Source organism: Herpailurus yagouaroundi, unplaced genomic scaffold (assembly GCF_014898765.1).
Source record: "Herpailurus yagouaroundi ecotype Mexico unplaced genomic scaffold, PumYag 141, whole genome shotgun sequence".
Lineage (NCBI taxonomy): Eukaryota > Metazoa > Chordata > Mammalia > Carnivora > Felidae > Herpailurus > Herpailurus yagouaroundi.
Window position 1 is genome coordinate 14,787,779 of NW_024412396.1, and position 26,174 is coordinate 14,813,952.

At 42.5% G+C, this 26,174-nt stretch overlaps 1 long non-coding RNA gene across 3 annotated transcripts in view; it reads right to left on the bottom strand.

Annotated features, from left to right (window-relative positions):
* Positions 1 to 25,519, bottom strand: part of LOC121031665 (uncharacterized) — a 37,570-nt gene extending 12,051 nt beyond the window's left edge. For 2 of the 3 annotated variants that reach the window (XR_005790833.1, XR_005790831.1), the window contains exons 1-3: positions 24,324 to 25,519; positions 2,626 to 2,714; positions 1,878 to 1,976 (exon numbers count right to left, since the gene is read on the bottom strand). This is a non-coding gene — a long non-coding RNA (uncharacterized LOC121031665). The remainder of the gene's footprint in view (positions 1 to 1,877; positions 1,977 to 2,625; positions 2,715 to 24,323) is intronic. The other variant, XR_005790832.1, reaches the window with a different exon arrangement.
* Positions 25,520 to 26,174: the final 655 nt, after the last annotated feature.

Here is a 26,174-nt window from a genome sequence, read left to right on the forward strand (position 1 = left end):
CCTGGAGGACTCCTGCCTGGTGACGATCAGCCAGGAATGTCAGAGAACAGTCCTTCCCTAGCAACCCAGCCCAAGACAGGGTGTAAAGGTGAATGCACACCTGGACTGGAATCCGAACAGAGAAGTGTGTGTGTGTGTGTGTGTGTGTGTGTGTGTGTGTGAGTGTGTCTGTGTAACATGGTTCTAATTCACCTTCTTTTCCATTTTTATGACAGTCTATGTGAATGGCTCTTAATTCTGCTCTGCAGCCCCCTCACTTGTCTGGAAAGCTGCTAGCGAAGAGACTTGGTGAAAACTCAGACTTTTCCTAAACTGACGGGCAGCCATACTTCCCAGCTCTCTCCCTCCGTGCCCCGGTGCTGTCCCTCCCCAGCCATCACTGCTCTCCCAGCTCCTAAGTCATAGGGGCACTCTCTCTGCACTAGGTCATCGCTACCCATCCCTGCTGCCCCTCAACTGTGTTTAATCAGGTTTGAAGAGATGGAATGGCAGGCAGATATGTAACACACAGAACTCAGCTAAACCTGTTCCCCAAATCCCTGCCTCTCAAAAACTTTCAGTGGAAAGTAAACTGGTGCAATGTTTTGGTTGTACCAATAAGGTGGCAACAGCATTCAAAACTTGTGAACGTGTGTTTTTATATAGCAATTTCACTTCAGGCAATTAATTCTATGAATACACTTAGAAAAACACAAAAATGTGCACATGTTTGCTAAAGTATTATTTGAAAAAACAGAAAGACAGAAAATAACTTCAGTGTCCATCAATATGGGAATGGTTATATCCATGATAGCATATTGTTTGGTATCCTGTGCAGCTGCTAGAAGAATGAAATAGACTCCTATGTAGGGAATGGAATGATAGCCAAAAACACTGCTAATCAAATAAAAGCAAACTCAGAAGAGTAGATGTATTATAGGATTTATTTGTGACTTAAAATAACACATGGTTGCATATGAATGTAAAAGTCTATCAATTGGGGTGCCTGGCTGGTTCAATTGGTAAAGCATGTGATTCCTGACCTCAGGGTTGTGAGTTCAAGCCCCACATTGAGTGTAGAGATTACTTAATTAAGAAAGGGAAAAAAATTTAAAGCCTCTTAAAATATATGAGAAACTTGGGGTACCTGGGTGGATCAGTCGGTTAAGCTTCTGACTCCTGAATTCAGCTCAGGCCATGGTCTCACAGTTTGTGGGTTCAAGCCCAACATTGGTGGTGCAGAGCCTGCTTGAGATTCTCCTTCTCTCTCTGCCCCTCTCCCTCTCTCTCTCTCAAAATAAATGGATGAACTTTTTAAAAAATACGAGAAATTATTATTAATGGCTACTACTAGAGAATGGGATTGTGGGAGGCTAGGAAGCAAGAAACAATTTTTTGAAAATTCTATATGCTGTTTGTATTGATTACAAATATGATTACAAATATTGATTACAAAATATGATTAAACCTATTAATTCTTAGGTTCCTATGGTGTACAGATTACACAAGATTTAGTGATCGTTTCTTACTTAGAAAAGCCACTACTTTAAAAATCCTCCAGCCCTTCTTCGACCTGCCCATGGAAGTGGCAGCCATCTCCTACTCGGGATCATGGCCGCCCTCAGACCTCCTGTGAAGCCCAAGATGGTTAAAAAGAGGAGCAAGAAGTTCTTCTGGAAACAGACCATAGATAAGTCAAAATTAAGTGCAACTGGTGGAAACCTAGAGGCATTGACAATATGGAGTTCTCAGAAGATTCACGGACCAGATCCTGATGCCCACCGTTGGTTATGGGAGCAACAAGAAAGCAAAGCACATGCTGCCCAGTGGCTTCCAGAAGTTCCTAGTCCACAACATCAAGAAGCTTGAAGAGCTGCTGATGTGCGATAATATCTTACTGTGCACAGATGGCTCACAATGTCTCCTCCAAGAACTGCAAAGCCATTGTGGAAAGAGCAGCTGAGCTGGCCATCAGAGTCACCAATCCCATTGCCAGGCTGTGCAGTGAAGAAAATGAATAGACAAACAACTTCTGTGCATGTTGTATTTGTGTTAATAAAACCATAAAACCACAAAAGAAAAGAAAAGAAAAAATAAGAGAAAAGAAAAGAAAAAGGAAACTCTTCCAAAGAGTTCTTTGTGGTTGTGATTGGCTTTAATTGAGGTTCACAGAACCAGCTTTAGCTTTGTGGACATAAATTAAAAATTCAACACATTTAGAAAACTAGGTAAAATTTTCTGGGATTATAAAAATCAATGTGTTTAGCCTTCAGACTGATGAGATTGCCAATAATTTTTTTAAATGTTTATTTATTTTTGAGAGAAAAAGAGACAGAGTGTGAGTGGGAGAGGTGCAGAGACAGAGGGAGACACAGAATTCAAAGCAGGCTCCAGGCTCTGAGCTGTCAGCACAGAGCCTGATGCAGGGCTTGAACCCACAAACTGTGACATCATGACCTGAGCCAAAGTAGGACACTCAATCAACTAGTCACCAGGCACCCCGAAATTGCCAACAATTTTAATATCACTCTTGACTGCCCACAAGTTTGTGTCATATTTTACAAGGTCAGGGAGAAGTGAAGAAGATGCCCCCATATTGTGTAAGTGTCCTATTGCTAAAGAAGAGACTGCTTAGGGCCAACTTACACAAAACAGCAGATTCTGATATTAGGTTTTCAAATCCTGATCATTGGAGCCATTCAGTCAGTCTCTGTGCCTGATCCTGAAGAAACAACCTGAGACAAGAAGCAAAAAGATGAGAAAACGTCAAGGAAAAAAAAAATTGGTAGATACAATTGTCAATAGATTCAAACAGGCTCTTTGGAGGCAAGTCTTTAACCAAGAATCTTGAACCTGCCAAAATTTCCGGGCCACCTACCTTTTCCATGACTTCCTGTTGCTAAGATGATGATGTCTTAGGTTACTAATCTAATAAGGTTTTTCAGGGCCAAAAAGTTTTAGCAATTTGCCTTTTTATTCTGCAGTGTAGGAAACAAAGTCATGGAATGCCTTATTTGATTCCTCTTCACTCTGGAATAGTATTTTGTGTTTGCAAATGTAGAGAAAACTACATTTTCTCGTTAGTAAGATGGTAGGTCTCTACTGGAAGCTAATAGACATAACAAGCAAATGGATAATTCATCTTGCTGTGACTATAACCAGGTCTAGTTTAGGGAAATAATCCAAACATGAAATTCATAAACAATCTTAAGGGATCTTCAGGACCAAAGCATACTTTTGAGGTTAGCCCCCAAACCTTTGAGAACTTGCATTTTACAACTAAATACTGAGGCACAATAACCATTAAAAAGATCAGCAGATGAATTAGAAATAACAGAAAGTAAGAGAAAAAGTAGTCATGTAGCAATAATTATGCCTTTGCTTGCATAATTCACTTATTACCAAGCAATTCATCTTCAATTATAAGGATGTAACTTTCTAAGAAAAGTTTGCTTTCACAAAGTGAATAGGTTCAAAGCGTGTTTGGTAATTTAATTTCAAATATATGTGTTGGTGTAATTAGGGGCTTTCAAGGCACTAGCCTCCGATATTTAGATCCAGGTATCCAGAAATAAAGTATTTTGATAACTAACTTGAAGTCCAAATGCACATTGGCCCCAATTATTGGAATAATATGGGTGACAGTATATTTTTGAACCCACTCTCCAGATAACTTGGACATAAATATCCAACAGAAGTTCACAGAGTTGGGATACCTCTTCAGATTCATTTTGGTGTAGAATATTTTCTCCTTTGAACCACTAATCAATTTTATTATGTGCAGTTTCTACAAGTCTATTTGCCCCAATGTCTTAGCATTATAGTACCCTCTCATCAGAATATTGGTTGGATTCCCTAGTGTGAATCACTTATCCAGTTGCTCGCCTGATTTATTCACATGTTTTTGAGGTTTGTGAAATGTGGCAGATAAACAGGTTGATGCTGTGTGCAGCTTGGAGGGCGGCCAATGTCTGTCTGCCTATACAGTATATTTACTCTCGTTCCTCAGATCTCTCTCCCATACAAAGAAGCTGTACTTTAAGACTCAAATCAGTGTAGAATGCATCTAGTAATGTCACTGCAGAAAACAGCAGGTGCTCATCCTCTCATTTGCAGTGATTCTTGCAGTGAAGAAAGTGAATCAATGATTCACCCAATGGACAAAGAAACGTCACAGTGAATATTTGGAAAAGTCAAATGCAGGAAAGGACCATTCTCATCTAAAGGTGTGCTCTGATTTTAGAAAGTAAACCCCCCCCCCACAAGAAAATCAGGAATTTTGCTGAAGTGCTCTGATTGTACCTGCAGTAAGCAATGGCATGTTCCCTCTCTGCCTGCTTCTTCTCTTTTATTGCTTTTGTGTTGTACTTCTAAAATAAATATCAATAAATCATTGCAGTTAGATACTCTAATATAGACAGAAATGTACTTGACTCCCTACAGTCATTACAATTGGAGGGGACTCTGATTAGGATGCTTTACTTAATTAAGTGATATCGTCTAAAGAGAGTTCTTCCCTCCATTTTCTGTTTAACAGTCTTATAAAACACCAACAGAGGAAATTCATTCTGTTGTTTGCTTTCCTTATTGTAAATGGTTTATTCTCATTCATAGTTTACAGAAGATGTCGTGTTAATGAAATGGCTAATAAGCCAAAGACTGGTTCAGCTGCATACAGAGCCTTGTTCAAATCAGCTCAAGCTATAGCAGCCTTGAGAACGTTTTCTCTCTCAGTCCCAGAAATATATTTTAAAATTTTTTTACAAGATCTGTAACATAAAATTAAGATGACTCAAAAGAAATTTTATTTTTCTGAGAAATCGTGCTTCCTCTGGTTTATGTATGGTTCAGCAGAGACCTTAAAAATCTGTTTCTTTGAAAAAATAGGAAAAATTGGGCAAAGAATAAGCAATCCTTATGCATAAGATGTTATTTGTGAGGCACTTTAATTTTACTGAAAGAAGTCATTAAATTTGGATTGCCAATACAAATATGATTATATATGTTTTCTAAATAAAATGTTATTATGTTGCAACTGAACTCATCCATTTATTGTTTGTTTACCTAATGCTCAAACGCATGTTTTATTCATAGATGTCTGGGAGAAAAAAAATTTTGCTTGATAATCACACCAAGCATATTTAACAAAAGCAATTCTCCTTTTATTAGTGAACAAGTTTAAGCAGAATGATTTCATTTTTTTTCCATTTAGTTAATTCAGACTTGCAGAATCCCCAGTATACAGCTTTTGTTTCTCCCCGTGCTGCCTTTTATGTCTTTAATATATGCATGCCTATCCACTGATGGGAAAATATCATTTCCTGCAACTCTTCCTTTTTCTTTCTTGAATATTCTCTCAGTTGATTTCTGGTTTTGGTTAGTTTTCACTACTTAGTTCTGTCGAATCATATAGAAGACAGACAGAGTGAAGCCAAGTAAATAGTTTACTATCCTGTTGAAGATTTTAAACTCTGTTTCATTACAGGAAATTTGAATCCTAAATATATTTATTCATTCCATTAAAAATAAATAATATGTTTGTATTTTAAAAGGAATCAAAAATTGATAGAAAGTAGTAAAGAAAGTGAAGATTTATTAATATTTATGAAATTGTTTTCATTACCAAATAAAACATTTTAGCAAAATGCTTGCAACTTTAGCAAAATTACAATGTATTAAATGTAACAACTTTGTTTATTAAAAAGAAATATAAATGTAAACACTCTCTTAAATGAATTCAGCCCGTTTACAATAGATTTTTTTTTTCTTAAACACAATATGCAGCTAAAAGCATTTAATGATCAGGAAAATTTAAATATATTTAAGTCTCAAAATACAAAAATGAATATTAATGAATCACCTGCAAGAGACTTTTAATTAATTACTAAACTATTAAAAAGAACACTTTATAACATTGCTAAGAACCTGAATTATTTTGATTCCTGATCTACATAGCTTGGTCATTTTTCAAGCAAAAGAATAATCATAATAATAACAACCTACATTGCTAAATGAGTTAATTAACATTGTATGACTATAAGGTTTTTGTTTTTGTTTTTAACTGCATAATACTAGTCCTACATAAAACCACTAGCTGGAAACATTCTGAAGTTACATAAGTTTTCTTAACTCCCAAGTTAAATCGGCTCTACCATAGAAAAAGAGTAAAACAATGTACCCCCTGGACATGCTACCCAAAGTGAATTCCAGAAGTTGCTCATAATTGTTTTTTTAAGATACTTTTTATTAAAGACTAGCCTTACATTAGTTCTAAAGTTCACTAAACATTAGTTATGTTCTTGTTTTGTAATATAGATAATTTTTACAACCAAAAGCTTAGTTAGCCCGCTTTCTATTAAGCAAACTTCTTCATCGATTTTCTTTAAGCCCTTCATTTAAAAAGGTGCCTTTGTCCTGAAACTAAGCATATGACATTTCTGTCTCTTAAGAAATTTTTTAAAGAACTGAATAACAGCAAGTAAATTCTGTAAGGGATTTTATTCTCTTTTCCTGTATTTGTTCATTTCTTTAAAAATAAAGTAATTTTTAAAGAATTAAAAATGTGGATTTTTTTGTAAGGCTTTCAGATGAATGAGAATTGTGTCTAATGAAGTACCACTGAAGTAAGAGTAGCTGCTAAATCATTATCTGGCAGAAGAATGTGAGTATTATTTTGTCCAAATCAATTATTTTTATCAAATGACTTTTCTGTCTAAATTGTTTGCTTTAAGAAATAATGATGTTAGAGATAAGCAGGTATTTTAATATGCATTTTTAGAGCATTATTATTCCAATTCCTATAAACCAAACTAAATGCAACAGAGCCAATTTCAGGCTGTTCATTACTGAACTGCTTTTCATTGGAGCAGTGAACGTTTGTAGCTAATGCTCCAATCTTGATGAGCAAAAATACCAGAGTTTAAAATTTTAAGCACAAATAGTACTGTGCATTTAATAGGCTCTTTAGTCAGAAGAAAAATATTGACATCCTAACATAGCCTTTTCCTGAACTTGTAAGATGTGTATTCTAAAGTATTTATCATCAAAGCTATTTGTCTCTATAAAGCAGCAGAAAGAGTAAATTCCCTAACGAGAACCTAGCTAAGAGACACCCTCCTGCAATGAAGTAGATCAAATCTGTACAAAGAAGAGTACAAAAAAATAGTTTGGTGCCAAAGAGAAGATAGTTCTTTGAAACTATTTTTTTTTTTTTTATTCTACAGAAAAATGTAATGAGTGCTCTAGAAAGAACATGCTTAGCAAAAAGCTTTTTTGGGGAACAGGGAGAGAAAAAAAATCTTGTGTGATGTGAGAGGAGAAAACATACAGACCAAAACAAAACAAACAATAAACAAAAATAGTTAAAACAAACCAAATGTATTTTCTTCTAAAGCATGTTTTCTTTCAGCAAGAGATGACTATAGTCTGAAGAGAAAATTCCTCTCATCAGCGAGTTGTACTTTATAAATACAGGAGAACAAATCGTAGACTTTTTTGGAAGACAATTCTCTTATTAATAGCACTGGTTTCACAGCTATTTTTGCCTCTAAAAAGGGCGCCTCCTGGACATTCACAAATAAGCTTTTTTGAGGGAAAAAAAGTTGTAAAACTATTGCCAAAATGTATATAGTTCTGATTCATGCTAAACATTTTTAACAAACCATTTTACGTGTTTATGTGTTTTGAAGCACCTCAGTGGCCCAGAGCGAGCTCTACCTTTAATGTGAGAAGACAACATAACAAAGAATCTGTCACACAGACACACACACACACACACACACACACACACCAAAATGGAAAAAAAAAAAAAAAGGATGCAGTGGGCGGGAAGAAAAAAACAAATGTTACTTATAATGAACAGATTATGAACTTCATAAAAATATGACAAAAGCAATATTTTTGCCCTAGTAAAATAATTTCTGATGTCAAACAAATGAAACTAAAGTAAAACTTCTGAGTAGAATCAAGCATTGAACAAATTGTAGAAAAGTAATAGTGTTAAATATTGTACATTCTTTTAAGACTTCTATGATACAGCTGTTAATATAGTTAACTTAGTTCAATATTGTGTTAATATGAAAATAGCTATAATATAGTACTTAGTTATTTGTAATATAATAATCATTCATAATATATGGCCCAACGGTCCAGGAAAAGCCCAGTTATCTTTTACAAGTACTAACCACACATAAATCACATAACAACTCAAATTCATGCCCTAAATTTTATTTTCAAAAATTGGTATTTTTCTCATATTCAAATGCATACAAAATTAAAACAAAAATGTAAGATTAACACAAATAGAACAACCTTTGGGGATTTTCAAGATCTTATTTTCCTAACAATAATAACTAAGTAAAAATAATTATTGGTAAGAGCGATTGAAATACATTATATATTTTAATGACTCAAATATTTATTTCTACTCCTTTTTGCATCAAGACTGTGGGAAATTTTTATTATAGCGATCAGATGGTGCGCTGATGTGAGAAATGTTGCAAAGCATCCTGTTGATTGCTTCTAATTAACTGCAATGCTCTTGTGTTCTCAGTTTTAGCCAGCCCACACTACACAATGCCTTTTATTTTGCTTTGAATGGATTTTTAGTTAAAAACAGCTGATCTCAATATCCACAGCATTTTGGCTTTTTTTTTTATCTCTTAACATTTTCATGGAATATTTTCTTTTCAAGTTTAAAAGATAAATTTGAAAACATTTCTAAAGCATGAAGTATAATCAGTTAAATTAACAGCACTCGTGTGGTCTTTCACATGTATTTTGCATGTTCTATAGTACGTGATTACATTCTCAAACCACATTTCAATTCCCCTTTAAAAGTTATACATCTGAGTGATAGTTTAAGAAGGCAAATCTGAAAAGCAGTTTAGAGCATGCGACTAATTTTTAATTTTAAACATTTTTGTTAGCAGACTACTAAATAGAACAGAACTGAAACACAGGACCACAAGCAAGGGATGGAAAGGATTTCAGAATTAAAAGTATTTAATAAAATTCTTTGCACTCACCTTTCTCTGATGATTTAAGCTTAAGCAGCCCTGACAGAGAGAAGTCATGAATTTTCATCAACTTCACACATGTCATACATTTAAAAACATTTTGATTTGCCCTGGGACCCCTGCATGTCTCTGAAGCACAGTAACAGTGCTGTGCTGTTTTGTAGGTACAAACTCTATGAACTCCCAGAGCTCTAGAAGATATATTACCAATGTAAACAGCCTCTTAAGTGAAAAAAAAAAAAAAAAGAGCATTAAATAACACGAAGTTTCCAAGGAAATGCAGAATTTAAAATAGAATATTACTAGAAGCAGTGCACTTCCTATAATTTTAAGTGCCAACTTTATCCATACACTAGCTTTCTAAGAACATATCATTTTCTGACCCAAGAAACAATCATTTTGGAAAGGAAAATTTATAACTTAAAAATTAGTTACTAATTTGGTCTAATAGATGTTGAAAGTGATTAAATAGTCCTCTTTTTGTGCACATGAAGATAAAATGTGACTCATGCAACTAGAAACGCCTAGTTTCAAAACGGCTGCCAACATCCTAATACTTCCAGGAGAAGGCTAAGTACATTAAGTATAGTGCAATAAAAACAGAATGTCCTGGGATTATCCTCCAAATACTTCTGTCCCTCTTAAAATTGTGAGAAAACATAAAGACAAGGTAAGAAAGAAACGTTAGGAGAGATTAACAAGTGCAAAGTTGCAAATCATGTAACGATAAAAATAAAGTGGCATTTCAAATAATTTACACTGTGCCCCTCAGCTTTACAACTGAGGAAAATGAAACCCAAAGAGGTAAAATGACTTCCCCAAGGTCTTACAAAGACTAAGATATAAAGCTCAATTAGAGGCAAGTGTCTTGACTTGTGGTAGCACACTTTCTACAACACTACACAGCCTTTCAATGCAGTGACAGAAATGTCAGCTCAGGTGGATGTCAGTCCTACAGTAAAGTAAAACAATGAGCAATGCACAGGACATACAAAATTAATTTGCAATATTTACTCAGTGGGAGCAATCATTTTCCTTAAAAAGATGCCTCTTGGAAAATATCTTTATGCCTTCCTTTTTGCCAGGGTTTAAGGATTTGTACCTATTTAATAAAAGGTAGTTCTCTTTAGCACTCTTACACCAAGCGGGCAGGTAAAAACAACCACCAAATAGTCCCATTGTCACTAATTTGTCCCCTTTTAATCCAGTCTCTAATCTGCTGACTGCGTGGTCTTTCTAAAATGCACATCTGATTATGTTTGAATTTTTTCAGTGCCTTTCCATCTGCTGCAAGATAAACCTACACTTCTTAGCCTGGCATTCAAGGGTCTTCAAAATGTTTTGCCCATAGCACCCCTTCAGTTTTACTCCCAACACTCTCCTCACAGTTTCTCCTCCAGCAATACAATCCAGGTATGATTCCCTGAACGGGACATGCTTTTCACTGCCTCTGCTCCTTTGCACATCCTTTTTCCCCTACCCGGAATACCTGATAAAACTTTGTTTCTCCTTCAGGATTGAATTCAAGTGTTACCTTTTCTCCTTCTGCCAAATATAGATGCTTCTTCCCTCTGGATCCCACTGCATGTTGCACAGACTTCAGATTACTCCACTCATTGCATTGAACTGTGATTGTCTATTTTCATGCTTGTCTCTCCAAACACAGTGTCTTTGGGGTTAGAGACATATCTTTTTCTGCATGCATAGAACTTTGCCTGATGTAAGTGAATCTTTACTGACTGAATAAATAAATCAATAAATAGGCCATATCATAAAATATTTATGTCTTAGGGCGATACTGCCTAGTTCTTCTGTATAATGTCTAAGCTGGATATGCCCTGACAACAGGATATTATATCAACCTCTGTTTTTGGTTTCTATCAAAAAAGTATAATTTTATAAATACTCTTCCACTATAGTGAGTTGACTTTGTTATGAACTTGGTGATGAAATACCAAGTCCTATCTACATGTGAATAAAACAGAGAATTTTTGGGAGAGCAATGGGTCATCATTGTTCCAGACACTGGTAAAGAACATTTCCTTTTAGGAATCCATTTCTTGTTAGAAACAAAAGTTGAAGGATTAGCTGTAACCCACTAAGAGTGTAAATGCATATTTAAACTGCATATAAACAGGAAGCAATATCTGTATCTTCGTGCCAAGTGAGTGTTTTAAAAGAGGATGTTTGATCTTAAGTAAATGGAATTTAGATTTGAGATTTAACTTATTTAGGGTTCTGTTGCTGTTTGACTCCTTCCAGTCTTCTTAATTTTTCTGAGCAAATGCTGCTGAGGTGCAAATACCGCCTAGGGAGGCTACTTAGCTGAAGCCAGGGACATCCTTGCTATATAAGCACTCATTTCCACTTGAAATAATATCCTCATACTCATTGATGAAAGGTCTCACATTCAAAATGGAAAAGAATCTGCCAGTATAGTCTTTTCTTAACAGGTATGTAATCTTGAACCAGGCCCCAAATCAATGAAGAGAGATTCTAGGAGTTGTTTGGGCCAACACAAGGCATAGTGCATCCCAACTCTGAAGCTACTTCCAATCTTTTGATTCCTCCTGCCTTCACTCCACTGGTTCCATTGTGCCCCAAAGCTATAGTCCCTAATCAAATGTGAGAGGTGCTCACTAAGGAATAGAAGTTGGGAACACAGCAATAGTAGCCATCGCTCTTGCATAATAGATTCCTCTTGGCCATTCTGTAGAGCAGCCCTATGTGGCATTATCATTAACAATCAACATTAGTCCTTATATTCTTTTCTAGTAGATAAGACCATACTGGCCAGTTCCCACTCCCACTCCCAAAAGAATGATAGGATTTGTAACCTTCTGTTCCCTTCACCACTTCAGAAGATGGCTACACTTTAGAATTTTAAAGGTCTCAAGAAAGATAAGTATGCCATAGAAAGTTTAAATCTGGAATGTAAAAAGAGATTAACTCAAAGGACTTTCCAAGTCATTAATTTTTAAGGTTCATTTTGTGTTACATCTAAGCTTTGGGGGTTTTTGTTTGTTTTAAACATTACAGTATTACCTCAAACAGTTTTCATTTCAATAGGCAGGGAGATGTTAAGAGATTCTTCTCTTGCTAACTAGCATAGAATGGGGCTGCTTTTCTGTCATTTTAAGTCAGACCCATCGAGAATTTTAACAATTTTTTATTCACATAAATAAAGAAAAATGTTAAGACTCCTTTACCTTTATATTTTTCACGTCAGAAAAGATTACACGGTAAATAGTGAAAGTGTTTCATGAATTCATTTGTTCAGCAAACTTATCAAACAACTATCGTGTGCAAGGCGCTATACAAGATACTGACTAACCCACAGATACACAAAGAAAAAAAAGAATATGGTTGTTTACAGCTCTAAACTTAAGAATGTGAAATGGTGACCACTATCAAATCACAGAGACTTGGAATTTCCTTCTGTTCACTTGCTATCTGTTCTTTTAAAAGAAAAACTTCTTTGGCAGAAAGTATTAGTCAAGATGGAAAATGCTCATCAGCATAAATTCCAACTTTATAACTTAATAAGCAAGAAAAAATATATCTGTCTTCAAATTGGATGTGGCTATTTGAAAGTTCTTCACAAACTTGTAAAAGGACATAGGCTTTGGTTTTCTTGAGGGTCTGAAATGAATCCATTACATTAAAATGGCTCTTAGTAGCAAGAGCAAATAATAATTTGCATTATAAGCTAATAAAATGGAGGGTTAGGCATATTTGTACAAGATCCTTTTTTATTCACTTTTATAGATATTCTCTCCCGTTCCTGCTTCAATGAACTTGGAAGATTGTTCATCACTCACTATTGTTTAAATTATAAGGCACATATCTGCCACCTGGTTTTTAAATTTTTTTCCCCTTTGGTAATGTAGATGAGTAATGTCCATCTCCATTCTTTAAGAATACACTAATGTAATGATAGTATAATTTTGGGAGAAAAAGTTAAATTAGTTTTTTTATATCTCACATCTAGAAACCTCCTGACAGAAAATATAATATTGTTCAAAAAATACACTTTGCTAGCCTTTATGAACACTCATACTTCAGTGAATCATACCTTTCTGTTCAAAAAGTGCAACAAGGCCTCTCCCACAAGCAAATCCCCTGGAGAAAACCTCACTGATGAAGTCAGTCTACTTACTTTCTCATGGTACCTATGAGTAAAAGTTATGGCTTTATCTCAATCATGATAGTTAATCTAGATTGCAAAGCTACTTCCAATTTAAAAGTATGAGAAAAGAGCCTATCCTGCCAACAAAGGGGACCCAGAAAGTCTTGTTTCACCCATAGATTCTTTTGTGTTAGACTCCTAGATTTTATATCCTCAAGGAAAAGTGCTAATATTAGAAAGAGAGAGATTTTGCTTTTACAATGACCCTGTGTGCCAAATACCTGCTTGTTTCAATGAGAGATAGGAATAAAAAACTATTTTTATATAATATTAGATTTATATAATTTCTCTGAAAGTTGAATGTCTAAATCTTATTAAGTTAGCAATAATTTCTCTATTAAAGCAAACATGAAAAGGCAGAAGTTTGTTCTATTGACAAAAAGGGATAATCTTAAAAATTTTATTAAAAGCTCTTGATTCCCCCCCCCCCCCACTGATAAGGGACACTTTTCCTGGTTTTTGCTCTTGTTAGTAACAAGAATCCTATTTCTATTTATGCCCGTTTTCAAAATTGGGACTATCAAGTAATGCACTTACAGCTTACTTTTCAAGGAAACTGCTTGAGAGCTTCTGTATCCATTCCCCTACCCACTTTTCCCAGTAGTGAGTTCCCCCAGAGGGATTTATTACAGATATGAAGTGGAGAATTTAGAAACAGGGCTGACTGGTGGACCCTCCCGCTGCCACTAAAGTTTTCCTGATACCTTCTAGATGCTACTGTAGGATTACGACTGATTCACTCCTCGCCTTGTCTGCCGGCAGCTAAATGGGAAAACTGGCAAGCTGCCAGAAGGGTAGGTAGCCAACCTGCTCGCCCTTGATTGTGCCTGCCAGCTTTTTAATAACAGAAGTAGGGTCAAGTAAGTGAAATCACGAACTGAGGGGAGTATTCTGAGAATGCAAAGGCAGTTAATGTCCTTCCAAGCCTCAGATGGCTGGCAACCCTTGGCAGAGTAATCTATGATTTGTGGCACCTGACCCTTCCACTGTGACTGTTATCTGTGTATTCACTAGAAACATATTTGCAGAATCTCTCCATTAGCAAAGATGCCTTGTGTGTGATTACCCAATTGTCATGGTCACACTAGGGTTTTGATACAGTTCCTATTCACAAATGAAAACCTGTACTAAACTGCACACAGGGTTGATTTAAAGCAGGGATCTTCAATCAATAGATCAAGACTTCTTTTGGTAGATCTTAAAGAGACGATTACAGTCTTGCTCCCCCTTCTTCCCCACTCCAAGACCACATTCCCACCTCCCCACAATCCACTGGCAAGACAGAATCTCCCTTATTCCCTTAAGCCCTTACGAATTCTCAATAAAGTTAAGAATAGCTATTAGAATTATCCCAAAAGATGAGCCTGTTTAAAGCAGACTCCACCCCAGAAAATATTGGAAGAGAGCACCATTTGCTTAGTTTGCACTGCTCACATTTATATAGTACCTAAGCGGCGGCAGAGTACGTTGTCCTCACTTAAAATGTTTTAGCTACGCAGGCAGAGTGAAGTTGTAGGCTGGCTTTCCTTCGTTCTTATGGAATCAAATATAAAAAACATTAAAAAAATTTTTTTTTCTCTGACATGAGTGACAATGAGAACACTTGCTACTAAAAAGTTTATTAGGAAGTTTTAAAAGTGGCATCTTCCCTTCCCCCTCAAATACATGGCATTGAGGTCCTCCCGTGCCAGAATATTTCTCTAGTTTACATCCTATGTTGGCTCTCACCTTAGTATTAACTCATAAAGGCGAAGCAGTATTTTAGGGAACCAAATCAAACTCACTAGGACCCAATAAGTGGTCATGAGTCAAAATGGACAAACGATGACCAAGGGTCATTGTCATTATGTGTCTCCCCAATGAGATCCTCCGAGAAAATAAAAGTAACAAAGTCGCACGAGATAAATCAATGAAGGCGATAAACTCACCACAGATCAAGCAATACTACTAAGGTGACCTGACTTGACACTTAGTAACCGCAGGCGACCCTTAGGAATTGCATCGGGGTTAAATGCCCTGAGAATTGCCGAGATCCTGACGACCCGGGCCACTGACCCTCCGCAGCCGGTCAGATGGCGGCGCACAGAGGCCGGCGCTCTAGGCCGCTGGGGCCTGGCGAGGAGAGGCTAGAGGCCGACCCCGGGCGCTCAGGGCCCGTAGGACCGCCGGAGCCAGGCCGCTCGAGGCCCAACTCCGGAGCCGGTCCGGCACCCGGGCAGAAGACGACCCCGCAGAGGTGAGACCACCTCCCCCAACCTCCTGGGGCGGACTGTGAGCGCAGCAGGCCGCAGGGCGGAAGCCAAGCCCACGTGGAGGCCACACTGAATCCTAAGGGCAGCTCCGGGACGGACGCCGTGGTCCAGCTGACCGGGTCTCGGCAGTCGCCCTGCGGCGGGGCGGGCGCCAGGCGCCTTAGAAGAGAATCAGCCGCAAGAAGCCAGACGCTGGACGGGCGCCCACTGCCCGGAGCCCACGCACGCCGCGTGGCCAGCGAGAGTGGGAAACCTCCGCGCTGGAGCGGGACGTAGGCGCTCTGTCGGGGACTTGGGGACTCCCGGAGCTTGGGCGCCCCTAGCAGCTGGGAGTCATCTCGACGCATTTCTTCCCAGGCGACCTGAATTCAACCCTTAAGAAGATAGATGCTCCAGACATTAGCGAGTAACAGGGAAAGGGGAAAAAAGAGAGAGAGAGAGACAGAGAGAAAGAGTTATTTAAATGGGGGAGGGGCGGGCGGGAGGAGTAGGAGGAAACCTTACAGGAAAGAAATCCCCATCACCACCAAAACCGTTTCTGAGAAGTCCTGAGGTTTTGCGCCTGGAGATTTCACTTTAAAGGCTGAAAAAATATATATATTCCTCTGCTTTTAATTGAAGTAAACAAAGTGCAACAAATCCTAACTCAAATATGATTGCAGTGAGATTAGGGTCTAATTGCTTAGGGTTCAGGTGGAATCTGCGGGCTAAATCCTACAGGGCCAATCTGAATTTCACAATCATTCTGTCAAAAGGAGAGCGATGAGAGCCCACACGCTTCCTAACAAGTCATTTTTAACAGTTACAAGCTTCACACAAAGACCACACAGGGCGCCTAAGAGATGCAAATCTAATCCCTGGTCATTCTACAGGCCTTCAACAAAGATGTGCTAAACCCTAATAGAAAAGAAATCAGTTCTCTGTCACCAGCCCCTAGTAAAATCTATTAGAGAATGGACAGAGCCTCATCTACAGCAGTTGCTGCAAAGGTTAAGGACAAGTACAAATAAGAGGGACCCAGTTTTGTTTTCCGTGTGAAATATCGGGAGAAGCTAACCCCAAATGAGTGACGGGATTCGATCCGTGGCTTCGCATTCATTTCAACGCTAGAAAAAAGTAAACACACACATTAAGACTTTTGAAGACTCCGTTTCTGAATTTAGGAGAGATGAAACAAATTCCCCCAAAGTTGAAATCTTTGCCTCCGAAATTACCGAAGAATATAAAGGGGAAAGAGAGGCGATTGCGCGGGTCCAAGAAGGAGGATCCGGGCTTCTGGACCCGGCGGGGCTGACGTCGCGCTGCAGCACCCTTTGCTGAGAAAAGCCCCGTTAGCGGAGCCACCGCCGGGCGGGGACTGGAGCTGCGCGAGGCCTCTTGCAGCTGGGACGGAGCGGTGGGCGCCGACCGCAGGAAGTCTGGACCGCCGCCCTCCCTCCCCGACCGGCCGGCATTCGCTCCGGGTCCCTCTCCCGGACCTCACCCTCGGCCTGTGCTTCACAAGTTGAGAAGCTTCTCAGATGTGCCCTTCTGCGGTCACCACCCAAATGAAGTCCAAATCAACACCTGTGTCATGCCGGGGTAGTAAATGGGTTAATACGTTGCAGCTAAAATATATCACAGAGCGTGTGAAACTCTCAAGAAAGCAAGGGCCCTGGGGCTCCAGGCCCCTTGGAGAAACCCCAAAGTGGCTGGGCAAGGGAAGGGGGCGGTGGAGGGAAATGACCGGCCCTGGAAGGTTGTGTGTGGGTTTTTTTGGGGGGTGGGGGGATTCCCTTCTCCCCGCAGAGCAGAGGCCCGGCGACAGGGCAAGCCTGGTCTCCTCCCGTGCCGCAGCCGCGGGACCCAGAGGCTGGGAACGCCCTGCGGAGCCTGACCCTCCCGGGGAGCGGGCGGGGGGAGCGATTCCGGATCCGCGGAGGGATCTCCGGGGCAGCCGTGGCCCCGCCCGCTGCGCGTCCGCAGGGGGATGGGGCCCGACTGGGTAGCGGGGAACCGGGCGCCTTCTCAGGACCCGCCTTCTGTCATGGGAAGCTGCACGGGTACCGAAGAGGAGAGCTGCGGGGGGGAGCCGCAGGGCGATTCGGCTCTGAGTCCCAGTGGAATCGCCCTGCCATTTTCCCAGGCAGCTGGGGCTCCCTCCACGTGGTACCTCCTTCGAGGCCGCGCTGGCGGGGACAAAAGAGGGCGCTGTCCAACAGCCAGGGTCGGAAAAGACCCAGAGTCTCCCCTTTCTCTTAAGGCCCCTCTCCAACTGCAGGGAGGAGGGGTGGGACACTTGTTCGAAAGAAAGGATTTTTGTCTGTTTTTCCAGGAAGTTTCCAGGAGCCGCTATTTCTTCTCCTAGGGGCTTCGCCCTCTGCCCCCAGGCTCCGCTGAATTTTTTCCTTCCCCAAAGTGTAGAGCCCAAATGGCCAGGCTGGAGTTTGGAGGCGAACAACAGTTCCTGGCCCCTCAGCTCCCTAGCCCTTTAATTTGCTCCCGCAGAAAGTTTCTATTCTTAATGTCTAGCAGGAGGAAAGTAAGAGGTTGCTAGATTTGCCTCTCAGTTCAGAGACAGATGACCATATACACATCTGCTTCCTCCTCATCCCTTTCTATGCCTGTCCAGGCCAGGCATATGTGTTAGGTCGGGGTTGTAGTCCTTACTTCGCATCCACTGACATTAATTGAATTTCTCTGCACTGCTGCTTCTCTTTGCTTCTGTCACTTTTTTCTCACTAGTCCTCTGATAGGCTGACCTTGGTGGCTCACTGGTCCTTTCAGCAACACCTCTCCACACCACCACTACCACTGGCCTCCCATATGGGCTTTACTGGCTTTCATTCTATATGGGTTAGCGCATCCACTTTGTTTTTCCTTTAGCGCCGACATGATTAGGAAAATGATACCGAATTGCCTTGGAAGTATGACTGCAGCTGTGAGGCTGGAATTGGACAAGCAAGCAAGTAAAACATAGGCGTTGAAATGAAGAAATGGAAAATGAGTGGGATGAAGTAACAAATAAAAAGTAGATGAAGGAGTCACATCAGGCTATAAATACAAGAATACGATGCTCCCGCAGGTGATCTTTGGCTCCTAATGAAGGTGTCCCACATCTGCCTTGGGAGATAGGGAGGGGGCTCCCTGAGGAAGGCAGACTGAGGTTTCTTCTCCCTGATTGGGATTGCTCCTGAAGACGTGGACCAGCAATCCCCAGCCTGTGTGGTTTTGGTCTTCAGGGAGATCCTGGAGAGTGGGAAGGAGTCACCACACATCAGCCACCACTCCTAGAAATGGCCACACAGTCACCATATCTCTGTGGAGCTGTCAGGTGGCTGGGACTTCCTGCCCTGGGAACCTGCTCTAGCTCTCTGCTGCTCTGGGACACATCCCTGTGCACCCCCTCTGCCTACCCAGCCAAGACTAAGCCGGGTCCTGTCCTCATTTGGGTGAGTTAGCTCCCCTTTACCCTAGCAGGTTGGGTCCCACTGGTCCCAGTCTCACCCTCACCTCCTGTCAGTTTTAGGAGTTCTGTGTTCCCGGTCTGCAGAAATAGGGAGCCTGAAGGCTCCCTATTGTGGGAGGCCTGACCTTCCCACCTCCACCCAGGATGGATTAATGCCTCAGGACCACTCACTCCGCTTAACCACAGAATGAATTCTAGAGAGCGGGAAAAAAAAAAAATAGTGAGTTTACAGCTGGGGTGTGTGCGTGTGTGTGAAGGGTGACTTTAGATCTTTATGGTCTCTGTAACTGACATCTGTTAAAGAGAACATCGGGGCTTTTAGGAAGAGTTTTGCATTAGATTGAGCAAGCCGGCGGAAGCTGTGCAGATCGTCCCCACCCCCTACCCCCCATCGATTGGTTCTCCTGAGATCTTCTCAGAGGTGAAAATGCTTTGCAAGGACGTTTAAAAACACAACGCCTGCCTAAGAGGCACTAACTTGAGGAGGTTAATAAATTATTCCCTTTTGAAATAAAAATGGAATCGGCATTAAGCACATACTATTATTAGACTGGGTTTCTGCCTGCCAGAAAGTTCGTTAGATGTTCGTATCTAGGCAGAGGCGGAATCTCTCTTTTCCGTAGGAAAACTCGTTAGGGAAACAGCAGCAGTTCGCTGGCTTTGTTTGATTTTGTTTATCCAAATAAAGATTGTGTTTTCAGATCGTTAAAAAAAAAAAAATCCCTTCAGGTTAGGGTTTTGATCATCATCGTGACCCAGTGAACTAATTATCTGTATATTCTGGGGTCAAACTTCACGGGAAATTTCTACTTATCCTCACACCAGACTTCTTAGTGTGGTCTCCAGAAGGGGTTAGGAGCCTGTCGGCAGACAGCTCAGAGTATAGGCTGTTCCCAGCGTGAACTGAAAACGGGCTGGAGAGTCACCTGCTAGCCTTGCCGAGGGTGGGGGGTGGGGATGGGGGGCTCGAGAGGTTGGGTGGGAAGAGAGCGCGTGGCCGCAGGCTGCGCGTGGGAGGGGAGACCTCGGGTGGGCGGGGTGACGCCTAGGACTGGGGTTAGAGCGGGAGGCCGAGGGGGTGGGGAGTGCAGAGGCCGCGGGCAGGAGGGGGGCGGTCGCCGACAGCTGTTACACTGGGTTCTAGAAACCGAAACTTTTTACGACGAAAGACCGTAAAATAGCCGGAGATTTTAAGTTGTCCACATTTGCAGCTGGGTCGCCTGACAACAAATTTGAAACCGCGGGGCCGCTAGGGGCCCTTAGGTCTTTGGCGGTGCAACTGGGAGGCCGCGGAGCCGCCCGTAGGGCTTCGGTCACAGCTCTGCGCCCGGGCCCCGCAGACATCCTGCTGGTCCCCGGAACACCCCGGCAGGGCTTCACGACTCCAACGCGCGAAATTTTAGCCCCGAGCAATCTCTTCTGGCGGCCCTTCCTTTAAAAACAAGTTTGAATTTCACATCAAATCTTTTGCCCGTCTACTCTTCACTAAATAAATGACTATCAATCAGCAACGAGAGGAAGCACAAACATAGTTTCTCTCTCACCTTTCCTGCTGTTTCTTTCCCCCCCTCCAACCATGGAGTCTCAATTTTCTAAGCAATTAAATTATACATACAACAGGAATATTCGATTTCAAATACACCGGGACTAAAGCCTGATGCATACGGCCTGAGGCTAGAAGAAAATATTTAGTGCTTGCCTGTAGATTCTGTCACCCATCATCTGCTCAGAAAGCGCTCTGTATCTTTCAGCGTGTCCGGCTCTTATGATTGCAAATGGCCCTGTTTTCAAATGGAAATAAGACTTGCAAACTGATTATGTGTATTGAATCGGAATCACTCCCTAGATCCTCTTGTTGAAAATGTATTGGGGAAAAAAAAGGATGATGGCTGCAGACCTCTGGAACTGGCTGCCCTTCTTCTCAGGGAGGCCGATCTATTTTGCAACTTTTTGCCTTTTGAGCTTGTTTCAGCTAGGTAATTACGTTCCCATTGTGTTACACTCCAGCCAAGAGGTGGGACACACATTGCCTTTCAGCCGCCCCCCCTGCCCTGCCCACCAGCATCACCCCCTAAAAATCACATACAGTACACACTCATCCATCTGCCCCAACCCTTGGACCCAAAGACCAGTATGACTCAGCTGTCAAAAACACCAGCAGAACTCCACACACTGTCACCAGGCAGTGTTCCTCTGTTCTCCCTTCCCCTCCTTTCCAGTCCCCTCTCCTTTCCTCTTTTCTCTTCTGTGCAGAACCACACACACACACACACACACACACAACCCTCCAGCTTCCACAGAACCTAAGTATTTAGCTCTGTCGAGAATTTTCAGTAACCAATTTAGGGTTGGTATGGCATACGGTTGTTAGAAAACAGTTCATACCGGAAAGTTAATATCAACTATTAGGGATGCCTGAAGCTCCGTGTACGCTACCATTGACCTCAAAGATGTTCTCTTTAACCCATCCAGGGCTAGATTATGGCTATGGGTTGACTTTTTGTGGAATATTTCCAAAGATTCTCCCATTGGATTTCAGTACGAAGCCAACGTGAAGTGCACATAGATAACTGAACTTCCCTGCTATGTGAATTGTATATAATGATATGCTGCGGTACTTCCGAAGTTTACTACACCCAGGCCTCAGTCTCAGCAGTCCTGCCAGGAAATGGTAATCAACATTTCAGTTCGTAGTGCAGGTTAGTGAGTAGTAATGAACTGGCTACAACTTGTGTCTGCCCTGACTCGGGATGGGGATGTATGCTCTGTGCATGCCTTTGGTGAAAGAGTTGCAATTCTTTCTGAAGCACACTCGGAAGGGGAGGAGGAAGCCGTCACTGCCCAGCTCCGCACCCACCCCACCCCCACCCCCATTAGTCCCCACCCAGAAAACAGTGCCTTGCAGACCTCAAGGCACCGTCGAGTGGCCAGGCGGGGAGAGTGGTTTAATCCTCTTTGGCTTCAGAATCTCCTCTGAAAAAGCCTGTCGCTCCAAACCTGTTTAGAAACCCAGTGCTCTGGGGGCGCCCGCGGGGACCCTAACCATGCCGGATTTGCTGTATACATCAACATAGCCAGATTCGTTAAACCATTGACCTGTTCTCCTAGGTTAGAATAGAGCGAACAGCCAGATCGGAGGAGCCAGCTCCCAGTCCTCTTCGTGTCATTACGGTAATTCCCAAGTTTACATCTGCGCGCGCGCACTCAGCTGTGTGTGTGCCGAGGAGATCAGGTAAATCGGCAGCGCGCGAACCAAATAAACCCTTGTTTTCCTAGAGCTTTGGACACCTTCGAGCAGCAGTATTGAGAGGGAAAATGCTAGGCAAGGTGGAGGCCCTACCATCCTGGGCGACTTTCCACAGAACGGCTCCAGGGCAATAGTGACTGGGGAAGGGTATCCAAGCACACTTTTCATTGCCTAACATCTTTGATTTTGTAGAAATGACATTATCAACAATTGCTGAAAACCCTAGAAATGCAATGTTTGACCCTCTACCAACAGCCTGGTGGTTACTGACAATTATTGACAATTTCATCTAGCAAAGACAGGATTCCTGGAAATGTAGGAAATGGAGGGAAGGAGAAAAAGTTGGTCTTTTTCCTTGCTGCCGGACTATACTCAGACCTGCCCTCTTATTTCCACTACTCTGTGAAGACCAGAGTAGGAGGGAAGTTTGCTACAAAGGAGCGGCAGAAACATTTCCATTTGATTTTGTTAGCTGGCCAATAGTGTTCATACTAATGATATCTATTAGTGGATAATGGAGATGTGACAAATGATAATTTTTCTAATAGATTGCCTCAAGAAGTCTCATCTACAGCTGTGCGTCTCAGACAACAAGTTCATTTTCTTTAAGAACAAATTTTAATATTTTCCCCAAACATAATTAATTCTCCAGAATTTTGCATGAAAATAAATTAACATTCCAATTTAAAATGGATAAAACTGAAGAAAGTTTTTCTTTACTCGTATAATTTTTTAAGGGACACTCGGTTTTATGTGAATCTTAATTGAGGCAATGAATGCATTCAACTTTTTTGCATCTAACAGGTTCCATAAGATGCCCTACTGAGAGAATCCTACATTAAGTTTTTTTCTATTTTAATATCTTCTAATAAAATAGATCTATGAGATAGATACATATGTGTATACTTCTATAATGCATACAAAGACAGATGTCTCTATGCAACCATTTATACCTACATACAGAGTTGGCAGAATCAGATGTGAATATTATGTTGGAGGAGAGTCCTCTTTAACAAGACCTATTGCTTGCAATTAAAAAAAAATTGTTTATTTGCATTTCAAGTAGAGCAATAACAATAATCAATTTATATTGCAGTGTCCTGCAAGTAACTAAAAAAATAAATAGAACAGGAGAATGGATTTAAATCTCATCCTTTCCAAAACTTATTTACAACTCAGCATAACAAAGACAATAATTATTTAGGAAGCAGAGATCAAATGGGAAACATGAAATAAGAAGTCTGGGGCCGTGCCTAGATGCCCTCCAAGTAGGGTATTAGGTCACTATCAGAGAGAAACTCAGCCTGCTACTTCAGCTGTGGCTTCAGATGCGGCAGAAACTGTGCTGTCAAGTTGCTAAGCCTGCTTCTCCTCTGCTCCTTTGAGAACCATCAAGTTGAGAAACACAACTACGTGGGAAGAGGGAGCATGCACGCCCTGGGCCTCCCTTTCAATAAAACACATTCTTCCCACTACTCTTATCCATACCCAATGCATCCAGCCACTTGGGTGGACAAACTCGCCACAGAGGGCAACTGGGGATAGGACACTCCTTCCAGAAGCTCCTGGCCAAAGCAGCGCAAGAAAATTTTCTGTGCCCCTAGTGGAGGAGGGAGCCCAAATCGAGCCCCACAAAGGGTGGGCCTTGAGCTGAAAAGGACCCAACTACACAACCACAAACACACCAGTCAGGAAGTCAGGGAGGGTCAGAGGAAGGTGGTGTCCAGCATCTCTTAATAGGAACCTGGCAGAGCAAAGAAAACATTCAGCTTCATTCCTCCCAACACTCATGTCTGTCACTTTCCTTCCATTCTAAAAGAAAGACACATTTGAAGCAAACAAGCCAGCAAACCATGCCTAAGAGCCATATCATCTCAGATTCACATTTCCCAACAGGCTTTCTAGTTCTCCACAAATAATATCCTCCCGCACTCTGCTCCCAGCTCTAATAATTGGGGGAGGGGGTGAGCCATGTCTAGAGAGACTGGAGACATTCGATCAGAATTCAAGGCAGCTTCTCACAACTCTCTTGTTTATAGAAAATGAATGTCTGCCTGGCTTGCTTTTAGTTCTGGAAAGGGGTCAGTCTTTATCAGTACGGTTCACACAGATCCTGGATTTTTTTTTTTCCCTTATCTTAAATTGACCCGCTTTTAAGATAAAGACATAATAGAGAAAGCATTGACCTTACCTGGTCCCTAATGAGTTGGAAGTCAGAAAACCCCGCTCTCATTTCCTCTTATCTCCAGTCGCCTGAGAAGAGACTCGCGCTACCTTTTGTGCACTCGCGCCTGGAGATAGCCCCTCACCGACGCGCATACGCCGGCGAGCGCGCTCGGAGAAGTGTGTGGCCTCAGTATGAGAATTCCTCCCTGGGGTCTCAAAACCCGAGACCTTGATGCCAGCCCCAGGCCTGCCCCTGACCCAGGAGGATTTAAAATCCTCGGAAGGCTCCCGAGCAAGTCTTCCCTTTTGTAAGGTAGCGGGAAGGAGACCTGCCTCCTGCGAGGCCCTTGGACTGGAGCGCGCGGGGCCTCCTCCGCCTCCAGGAGTAAGTGCCCCGACCGTTTCTCGCGCGGTCGCCTCGGGCCTGAGTCTGATTTCACTCGAGGGCCCCAAGCTACCTCCCTCAGGGCCAGCCCCTATCCCAGAGACCCTGCCCGGCTGCTGAGCATTCCCTGCCCCCACCCACCTCCAGGCCTTGACAACTCCAGCTGTACCCACAAGTGTCTCTGTTGGGGGGGGGGCGGCAGCCGGGTCTCCCTTCTCCCCTGCTCAGAGCATCTCTGGCCGGCTCTTCTCGCCTTTCCAGAACCCAGTCCAGTCCCCAGCCTGGCCGACTGAGAGGGCTGCTTTCCTCCCTCTCCGACCCACAGCTCCAAGTTCCCAGGCTGGGGAGGGGGTGGTGTGCCGCTTTGGGATGCTAAACATCAAACAAGCCAAGCCTGGGGTTTCAGGCCCCAAGCCACTAGAGCCCTACTCCAGGGCTCTCGAGAAAGTCCCCGTGTTTACTTGGCAGGGTGGGGTGGGGGAGAGGAGGTATGCGGGATGCTGTCTGCAAGATCTCCCCCACTCTCCTCACCCGTCAGGGTTTAGGGATGGGTGGGGTGCATAGGCGGGGGCGCTCAGCTTCTCTGGGATGTTGGGGCGAACTGCGCTGCCCCCCTACGTGGGGAAGCTTACGGCTCTTCCAGCATTCAGGGCCAGGGACATCCCCAGAAGGCTGATTTCTCCGGGCCAGAACCTGAGCCAGAGATGCTGGAGACCGAGGGGAGGTCTACTTCAGGAGTAGATGACGACAGGCGTCGCAGAGGCTCTTCGAGATGTGGGCTGGAGAATGTCCCCAGGCTGGGGTCTTTAGCTGCGCCCAGCGCGCACACGTTTCCCTATCAAAAACAGCTTCAGCTTGCGTTCCACGGCTGCTTCCTGAAGTTACTACACTCTCCCGGCCAGAGCGTGATGGATGGAGAGAAGCAGCCAAGCCTCTATTTGTCTCGGTCCCATCCACAGACCCGGCTGAAATCACCTCCTTCCCCCACCCCACCCCCGAACAAGTAAACAGACTTCAAACTAAGCCGACCCTAGACGGCAAGGAGAAGAATGTATTTGAGAAAATTCCATCCAGTGTAAGGGTGATAAGGCCGAGGGTACCACAACCCACTAAAAATTGTGACTCTCAGGCGCCCGCTCCCGGCTAGGAGTTGGGGGAGCAGCCGTCCTTGCCAGTGTCCTGCCGCGAGCCCCACCTGCTTCCCCTCCCCCGCCCCTGGGGCTTGTGCTGGGCCTGGGGCAGGTTGAGCGGAATCTCCCTTCCCCCATGGAATTGGGACCTTAGAGCAAACATCTCCCTGGCAAAGACCCGGCCCGAGCTGTGATTCGACCACCTATGCACCCTGTCCCGGGACCACTGCTGCTCTTTCCAACACAAGTGTTCAAACTTTACTGATTTTTGCTTGTTTACCAAAATGTGAGGCCTGCTGGGATTTTCCCCAACCAGCACACTCTGTAAACCCAACCAACCATCCTCGGATTCTCCAGTCTC